General features: G+C 39.4%; 1 long non-coding RNA gene across 1 annotated transcript; it reads right to left on the minus strand.

Moving 5' to 3' along the window:
• Positions 1-6813: 6813 nt before the first annotated feature.
• Positions 6814-9762, minus strand: LOC126381432 (uncharacterized). Its single transcript, XR_007568816.1, has 3 exons — positions 9709-9762; positions 9541-9629; positions 6814-6993 (listed from the first exon to the last, which is right to left on the minus strand). It is a non-coding gene; the product is annotated as an uncharacterized LOC126381432 (long non-coding RNA).
• Positions 9763-10011: the final 249 nt, after the last annotated feature.

The following is a 10011-nucleotide window of genomic DNA, read 5'->3' on the forward strand; positions in this document are numbered from 1 at the left end:
GAACGGCTAAACGTAGGCATTTGAAATTTGGAAGGGACATAGCTTAGGTACCGTAGAGGTGCACTAAGAAAGGAATTCCCGGAATTCCCACGGCAACGGAAATTAGCGGGAAAATCTTTTTGTATGAAAAATCTAAACCGCTTAAGTTAGACGCTTGAAATTTGGCGTGCAGGTACCTTAGTTAACTTAAAGCTTAGTTGCAACAGGATATTGCAAAATTCCCACGGAAACGGGAGTTAGTGGGAAAAAAACATTTGTATGAAAAAATTGAAACCGCGTAAGATAGATATTTTCAATTCAATTAAATTATTTATTGCATTCCATGTAGTACAATAGGGTGTTACATAGGCATAGGAACTAAAACATGGACCCTATAGGGCACAGCAACGTTGAAGGGAAGAGAGGAAGTGTGTATTAAAATTAAAACTCAATGAACAATCAATTAAAAAAAAAACAATTCAATCAATTGATTCAATCTAGCACGCATGCATACCTTAGTAAATATAAAGTTTATTTTTGGCTGTATTTTGAAAAATGGGAGTTATTGGGAAAAAAAAATGTACTTATGAAAAAATCTAAACTGCATAAGTATGCACTCCCACACACACAAAGATCTCTCTCTTATATAACACGCCACGCGGACGAAGTCGCGGGCAAAAGCTAGTGCTCTATAAATAAAACAACCATTGAAATAATAAATAATAAGTATATTGGTTACTTACTCTAAATTTCCAAAACGCACGCGTGCTCAAACACAAGTGTACACGTGTTCAAAATGGTACGTCTGCCTTCGATGCGTGCTCGAATCAAAAAGCCCCAATGAAAGACAAACACGCCTTTTTATACCCTTTCTCCTAGTGTTGCCATATGAAGGCAACACAAATTCGCACAAAATTACAGAAAACCTAACATTCGACCATCCTGACGTTGTGCATGTCCTCATGCACGTAGACAAAACGTCTAATGTTCAAACCTAACATTCGGCGGGCCAAGTGATTCCACACTCATCGAGAACAGTTACAAAGCTTCACTTAAAATCTAAAAGTACAACGACATATAATCACATTTACGGGGTGAAACATCAGCTCTTCTTTCTAATCATAATATAAAGCTATTCAAGTTGTCAATAGTTCGCAAACCTTTCCTTCTCACGAACTATTGCAAAGCAATTGAGTGTGAACCTTCTTTCTCACACTTGTAATTATCGTATACAAACCTTCCTTCTTATATACGATAATTAAAATAATCATAATATAAAGCTACTCAAGTTGTCAATAGTTCGCAAACCCTTCCTTCTCACGAACCATTGCAAAGCAGTTGAGTGTGAACCTTCTTTCTCACACTTGTAACTATCGTATACAAACCTTTCCTTCTTATATACGATAATTAAAATAATCATAATATTACAAAGCTATTCAAGTTGGCAATAGTTCGCAAACCTTTCTTTCTCACGAACTATTGCAAAGCAATTGAGTGTGAACCTTCTTTCTCACACTTGTAACTATCGTATACAAACCCTTCCTTCTTATATACGATAATTAAAATAATCATAATATTATAAAGCTATTCAAGTTGGCAATAGTTCGCAAACCCTTCTTTCTCACGAACTATTGCAAAGCAATTGAGTGTGAACCTTCTTTCTCACACTTGTAACTATCGTATACAAACCCTTCCTTCTTATATACGATAATTAAAATAATCATAACATTATAAAGCTATTCAAGTTGGCAATAGTTCGCAAACCCTTCTTTCTCACGAACTATTGCAAAGCAATTGAGTGTGAACCTTCTTTCTCACACTTGTAACTATCGTATACAAACCCTTCCTTCTTATATACGATAATTAAAATGATTGTGAACCCTCCTCACAAAATTGAAAGTCACCTTAACTAAATAGCTATGAGCCCTCCTTCTCAAGCTATTACTAAATACACATCTTACAGTTTCATCCAACAAACAGTACCTCTACTTACTTTCTTTTGATTGTATATAATAATGACACAATCAGTCATCTTCATCACTACTTTCTTTATCATCATTAACGTGAATCCAGGGTGACATTCGATTTGTTAAATGAAGTAGTCATCAATCCCAACAAATTCAAACTCAAAAATATGTTTATTCAGTAGGTAACATTGTTACACTTTGAATCGTCAATTTTTACATCTTTAAGGGATTCCCGAACTGACAATAAAGTATAATTTTGCGTTTCGCATACTATTTCGTTCAACATAGGATTAATTTCCGCATCCATCTGAAGTCCAAACATTACCTCAGTCCGTCCCGTTGTCTTCCGACGGGTGTTGTTCATGCCCCATTGGGCTCTACCTATCTTGTCATCCCAGACGTTCTTGTCAAAATTAAGATTTTGCGCAGTTAACGACCCTAACATCGTGCGATTACACTGCTCTACTTGTCCATTGGACCTAGGACTTGCAACTGCGTTCAACACGTGTCTAATACCTTTATCCGAGCAAAACGTTTGAACACGTACGATGTGAAGAAAGTACCGCGGTCGCTAATAATTCGATTTGGGTTTCTGAACGTATAGAAAATATCTTCTAATTCTCGCGTTGTTGTAACTGTTTTTGGTATTTCTGACTGGCCTGATAAATTTAAATTTCGTAAAGGCATCTACGACTACCAATAGGTAAGAGTTTTCCTCTCTTTGATCGCACAAAAAGGTCCAAGGTGATTGATGTACAGGGTGTGAAAAGGCACCTCGACTTTTCGTTTACGTGGAATAGGCCCTCATTTGAATTAGTTTTCTGTTATGTACTTTGACCCATCTGCATCAATATCAGTGGTAAGAAATTCCCGAATGCGACCCAGTTCACTATCACCTAATTGAAGAGTCTACAACCTGTCCCCCTCATTGATTGACATAACCGTCGGGTAAAGACCAGCGTCAATTTCCATTGAACTAAGATCCTCAATTGGGTTCCGAAATAGAAGGTCCACGTGCGACATTTTCGTGCCAGCACGATATTCAAAAAGCAAAAACAGCCACCAGCGGGCAATACGTCTAACCAAATCGCGTTTGGAAAGCATGGAGCGCAACGCACTACAATCGGTCATGATTTTGAAATTGTGACCCAGAAGATAAACCCGAAACTTTTGAGCGAACTTACTATAGCAAGAGTCTCAAGTTTATAAACCTTTTCTCTTCTGGAGATGTCTGGCGACTAAAGTACGCTACGGGATGGTAGGTGCCGTTTCCATTACGTCGCTGCATCAATATTCCACTGACGCCCACTTCACTGGCGTCAGTGTGCAACTGTGTTTCGGCGGTCGGGTCGTAAATGGCTAAGATTGGCCTATCTATCAGACTACTCTTGAGATCAACAAATGCGGCTTCTTGTTCCTCAGTCCAACACCATTCCACATCCTTCTTGAGCAACTTATTCAACGGATGTGATAAAGACGCGTAATTCCTTATAAATTTTCCGAAAATATCCTACTAGTCCCAGAAATTGGCGGACGGAATGTGGACTGGTGGGACGAGGAACATCAAACACTGACTGTGTCTTTTTGTCAGCCGGCCGCACCCCAGCAGCGCTAATATCATAACCCAAATAGTTAATAATTCTGCTGTAAGAAATTACATTTTGCCAAATTCAGAGTTAGGCTTGCCTTTTCTATCAACTGTAAAGCCCTTTCTTACCTATCCAAACACTCTTCTACATCCTTTTCGTAAGTTAATACGTCATCGATGTAAGCAGTAGCTTCTGAGAACCTAGCGGAAACCAATACCTTATTCATCAGCCTTTGAAATACAGCTGGTTCGTTAGCCAACCCAAACGGCATACGATTAAATTCATATTGGTCGTCTGGGGTGATAAAGGGAGTTAAGGGTTTCGATTCTTCTGCAATAGGCACCTGGTAGTATCCAGATGCCAGATCCAAAGTTATAAAGTAGGCCTGCCCCACTAATCGAGCAATCTCGTCTTCAATCACTGCCATCAGGTACCTTATCTTAACTGTCATTGAATTCAGAAACCTATAATCAACACAGAGCCTTTGTTTACCGTCCTTCTTACGAACCAACATAATTGGACTCGCATATTCCGATACAATTTCTCGTACAATCCCCGCATTCATCATCTCACCAACCATTTCTCTTACTTGTTGTCGTTCCTTGTGCGACAATATGTAAGGCCGGTAAACCACAGGACGCTCAATATTCAATTCAATTTTCATTTCAGTCATATTTGTACATCCCAACTCCTCTAATGATTGCGCGAAGCAATGCTTGTATTCGTTCAAAATGTTAAAATAGACGTCGTTTATGTGGCTCTTCAAGCGTTTTTGCTAAAGTTAACATCTTTAGGCTCTATACCTAAATGCTCGCCAACGAGGTCTGTGGGTGATGTACAAATATGATTGACAATCTGAACTCTAATATCACCTTCATCAATATAACAAAAGCTGACAATGGGGTAATATGAACAAAGAGCTGACCTTCCTCTACTTTGTATAACCCGCCGGCTATCGTGAATTCTCAGTTTGGCTTCCCCACGACTCTTCCGCTAAGCCTAACATATCAATTAATCACAACATCAGTACGAGCTCTGATAATCGCCTCTCCACTCAATCTTGCGCATGAAGCGGAGACGACCTTTACACTCGCAGTATCACCACTACCACTGTTAGCAAAAGGGAATTCATCATCATAATAAAACCTCAATTCGTTGGCATTCTTGAATACCAGCACCTGATTCTGTTCGGTGAAGGACTGTCCTACTAATATCGGACAATTGAGCAGATTACTGTCAACCACGTGACACAAAACATCCGCACTAACACCGTCGATGCATAAATTAACCTGTGTCCTGCCCATGGACAAAATAAAATCACTACCAAAACTTTTAGTGGAGTCGGGGATTGATCACAAGTCTACCCCAAAATCAGTGTCGTTGTTTGTTTTATGAGCGAAACTTCGCTACCGAAATCTATAAACGATATCATAGAGGTGTCATTTACCCTAACTGTATTGAAATATTTTGAGCCCGACTTAGAGGTAAGTATGCGCATGATTTTAGGAATGTTACCTAGATTATCACGGTTTTCAAAAAAAAAAGGGACTCTGCAAGTTTCCATTTTATGACCGAACCTACAACATCCTGTACATTGGACCAGAGGTTTGGGACATTTAAGATACGGGTAACCTTTTTCCCTACAGTTAAAACAAAATAATTTGTAACTTGAATTTTTTTTTTTGAAGTCTTAACTGATTTATCCCTATTGTCATTATTACTTCCCGCTGTGGATTCAGTCGACTACTTTGTTTTATTAAAATGAAAGCGATCGGGCGGCGGTTGGTTCTCCTTATTACTCATCGGAAAATGGAGTTGATCAGGCTGCGTACATCGTAACGCTTATCGCTGGATCTAATTGTCTTGTCACTTAATCCGTGGATAATGCAGTCCACGGCTCGTTTCCCTTCGATGTCACACCGGTTCACGATAGCTAATTCTTCATAATAATAAACCTCTAGCGGTTCACCAAACCTACTCTTTCGCCTAAGCGTATCCTCCAGGGATTGGCCATAATCATGTTCAAAAGAAAATGCGTCTAACCACTATAGCTGCCATTCTGCCCAGCTGTACACAATAGAATTGAAACTTTCATACCAAACTTTGGCGAACCCCTGCAGTTTCTGCATTGCGAAGTGGATAACGGTTGTTCTCATCCCATCCGTAAACAGTGGCACACTCATTAACTTCCTTTAACCAAGTATCAATCTTTTGACTTTTCGATGAGGGTCCAAATTCGGGTAACATGGTTCATAATACTACTGGAAGGATGTGATGTGGCGACTGCTGTCGGATTAGGTTAAGATCTTAAGTTAACTAATGATTCAACAATATTAAGAACATCTTTAGATGAAAATGTAGGGCTATCTGACCTTTCTATTCCCTTAGCTGCCGACGAACGTCGCACCTCCTGCCCTTCGCCGCGACGTCGTTGGCTGTGTCGCTCGTTGTGCCGACGCGTGAAGCGACGTCTCTCTCCGGCTGTACTCCCGGCTCTCTCTCCGGCTGCGCTCCCGGCTTGTATCGGCTCGGCTCGGCTGCGCTCCCGGCTTGTATCGGCTCGGCTCGGCTCGGCTCGGCTCGGCTCGGCTCGTCTCGGCTCGTCTCGGCTCGTCTCGGCTCGGCTCGGCTCGTCTCGGCTCATATCGGCTCGTCTCGGCTCGTCTCGGCTCGTCTCGGCTCGGCTCGGCTCGGCTCGGCTCGTCTCGGCTCGTCTCGGCTCGTCAGTCGTCTTCGTGGAACGATCTCGTCTTCAAGAGGCATAATCTGGAACTCGAAAACATTGGAACATGTAAATATTCTTCAGATAACCCTATATGTATATATTTATACAGATATATTTCCAAAGTAAAATATCTCAAAAACGGTGTATCCTGATTAACACATATGGATACGATCCCACTTCTGAAATGTAGTAAGACCACGGTAACATGATCATTAACTAACATACGGATACCTGGATATACATAAAGCTGCCTCAGGTACATGCTCTATAAATAAAACAACCATTGAAATAATAAATAATAAGTATATTGGTTACTTACTCTAAATTTCCAAAACGCACGCGTGCTCAAACACAAGTGTACACGTGTTCAAAATGGTACGTCTGCCTTCGATGCGTGCTCGAATCAAAAAGCCCCAATGAAAGACAAACACGCCTTTTTATACCCTTTCTCCTAGTGTTGCCATATGAAGGCAACACAAATTCGCACAAAATTACAGAAAACCTAACACAACAAACAATATTATTATTATTATTTTAACAATATTTAGTAGTGGCGGTTGCACTACCACCGGTTTTATTTCTTTTCGATCCAACTTTTCGCATTGGGGTTCAGGAGTTACCGAGTGATGATTACTCCTGTTTTTTAAAAACTTTTTCATGTTTTTAAAATTGGGTGACGGTCGGAATTTTATATATTCTTCCTGCACACCGACTCTTCTGACGTTAGGCTCTTCTGAAAAATAAAATATGGATAAGTAAGGCAAGGCCACCAGTAGTACTGATTTTGAAAGTCACAAATTATTTGAAACTCACACACATAGCAATCAGATGTTGAAAGGATTAAATAAATATCCATGACATTATGCATATTCTCATACATAATTTTTAATAACAGCTATATGTGTATGAACCTTTTGGAAGACTTTTCAGTGGTAGAGGATCATGTAAAAAACATTTAAACAGACATGCAAGCAAGAGATGCAATATAGTTTGTGATGAAAAATTTCACATCATACAAAATTAAATTGTACAATGAAGCTATGTATCAAGTACACAGCATAGAAAGTATTTAAATAATTCTATTTTTTACTTTCTACTTTGGTAAGGAAACAACATTTCAAAGGTGGATTGTATTATAACATGCGCAAAGCTCTAGTTCAAATGATAAAATTACCATTGATGTTGGTTGGAGTATACTTAAGGGGGGGGGGGGGGGGGGGGGGGGGTACTTTGAGTTGGAATATTGCCGAATTTTTGAGTGAAATTACTACGACTTAATGTTAACATAGGGTGTTGAAAAATACGCTATTTTTACTCTGCGATGCACCGCTTTCGAGATATTAATATCAAAACTTTAAAGTGTTGGTTAGGTTTGCCGTGGTCAGCCACGATTCCGACACGTATACTGAGTATTTATGGTTATTTATTTATGCTTGATACTTTATCGCTTACGGCAACACCGATGATATTTCGGGGACGTGCGATGTTGACTGGACTGTGAATGTTGAACAGGTAAAAAGAGATAACAGGCGCATGGTGGGAAAGAAAAAAGGTTGGATACGAGTGGAGTGAAAAGTGGTTATTACCCGAGTGCTGGAATAATGTCACTCACCATTATTCCAGCGCTTCCGAATGAACAAGTATAGACCTATATTATACATATATTAACTAGACGTTCAGGATGTCGTGATTCGACCTGTACTTGGCCCTCAGAGTCCGGATCGTTTTTTTAGTTTGTAACAGCGACCGTAGAGAATCCCTGAGAATTATGGCCTAAGGGGATGGCCGACGTGCCTCCCAACGTGCAGGTGATCCAGTGGTGATCGCTTTGACTAATGGGCGATATCCCAACATATACATATGTTTTACTACTAGTAAGGGCTACTGTGGCAAAGGCGACTATATGGGAAATGGAAGATGATCGAACCGGGAGCACTTAGGGGCGACCAATCTATGATCAATTGTAGTCTCATCACAGGTGATTCGACTCTGCGGTCCCTAGCAGGTGGAGCCATGGTAGCCTAGTTGGTAGAACGCTTGCCTCTCACTTTGAAGTCGCAGGTTCGAATCCAGCACAGGCCTAAACCAGTGATTGTCGAATTTGTTTTCGAATTCATGTTTGGATCATAAATGATTATCACATGCTCAGCGGTGAAGGAAAACATTGTGAGGAAACCCACATGCCTTTTCTTCATATAAAAAAAAGAGTTTATTTAGGTAAAATCTACGACACACATATACATTTACAACATTAAAATATACACACATTACATTAATATTTAGTATTTTTTATTTCAATATCTTTAGCAATAAAATGACAAATTACGACAAATGATACATATTTCTGTTTTTCTATCAAAGCCACCTATTCACGAAATTGAATGAACTATCGCTGAACAACGAACTCGCTTCTATGCTGTTCTGGGAGCAAATAAAAAACATAGAACACGTTCAGCTGCTTGTCTTCCCGGGCATGTCGTAAAAACCGACAGAGGGATTGCGTTCTCTAACATGATGGACTAATGTTATGGGCGATAGGCTGATCCCTTATCACCATAACGTTCATCATATCCATCTTAGGACTTCGTATCAACAGTGGCTGCAAGTTGTCTTTGATTACTTGTGGCTCTGCCCACCCCATTTGGGATTACGGGCGTGAGTTTATGTATGTATGTATGTTGAATGAACTAGTTCATAGTCAAAATACTTTTTTCTCAATCGGCGCAAAAGGGTTGCATTAAATTAACCGGCAAAGTTTTGTTACTTTTAAAAGTACCTTCGTTGATTATTCCAACGAACTATTTCAAAACCTTCGGCCCTTAAGACTACAATTATTTGGTCCTTCTCAGAGGACCCCAGGGCTTACGAGGTTAAAACAGAACTGTTTCTTTTTTTGAGAAAAGTCCCACGCCCATACTGATTTCACACGAAAATTCGGCTAAGTCAACGGTACCTATAAAATCGATCAAAATTTTACCAAGTCCTGGTTTTATAGTAGCTTTGATGAGGTTGGTAATTCACCTCACATCCTACACGATAGAAGAAGAAGTAGCTTTGACGATATCAAATTCGTTAAAATAATTAAATGTGTTAATTAAAAGACCAAATATTGTTTAAGTATAGCAAATACGCCACTGATATGACAGGTAAATAGCTTCGCATTTTGTGTATACGTCCTATTTTCGACAGAAAAGTTAACTTTGAATTTACGAACAAATGACAACATACTAAGGGATATTGGTCGTGGTACCTACTAAAATTAAAGAAAGTTAAAACTTACCTGCCTGCGTAACCTGCATCTATATAAAAATTCAGCTTTTGTACTGTGGGCTCATAATCGTAGAAACTACCAGATTGAATAATCTGAAACTGTAAAAATGTAAAACACATTCAACCGTATTAAATGCGCCTAATACTAACTTTGATATTGATAGAACGTTTGACCCACCACAACAAGATGGCGTCGACTCCACGCCGTGCACAGACCAAGTAGAGATGCTACGTATCAAACGGAAATGTTCCATAGTAAAAAAATTGCTCTGTGGAAACTGCTCTTATAGAACATGACAGCTCTTTTTTTTTAAATTGAATTATTTGCCTTGGAAGTTAATAGGTTTGGGTGGTAGAAATTTTAGCCTTTTTAAGCCTAAATCGCCTCCCTTTTTCACCCTCGTGATTAGATCTAATTATTTTCATTTGGAATGAGAATTTGAAATGAAATAGGTAGTGCTATTTATTAATTATTTTATTT

Source organism: Pectinophora gossypiella, unplaced genomic scaffold, assembly GCF_024362695.1.
Source record: "Pectinophora gossypiella unplaced genomic scaffold, ilPecGoss1.1 Pgos_52, whole genome shotgun sequence".
NCBI classification, from domain to species: Eukaryota; Metazoa; Arthropoda; class Insecta; order Lepidoptera; family Gelechiidae; genus Pectinophora; species Pectinophora gossypiella.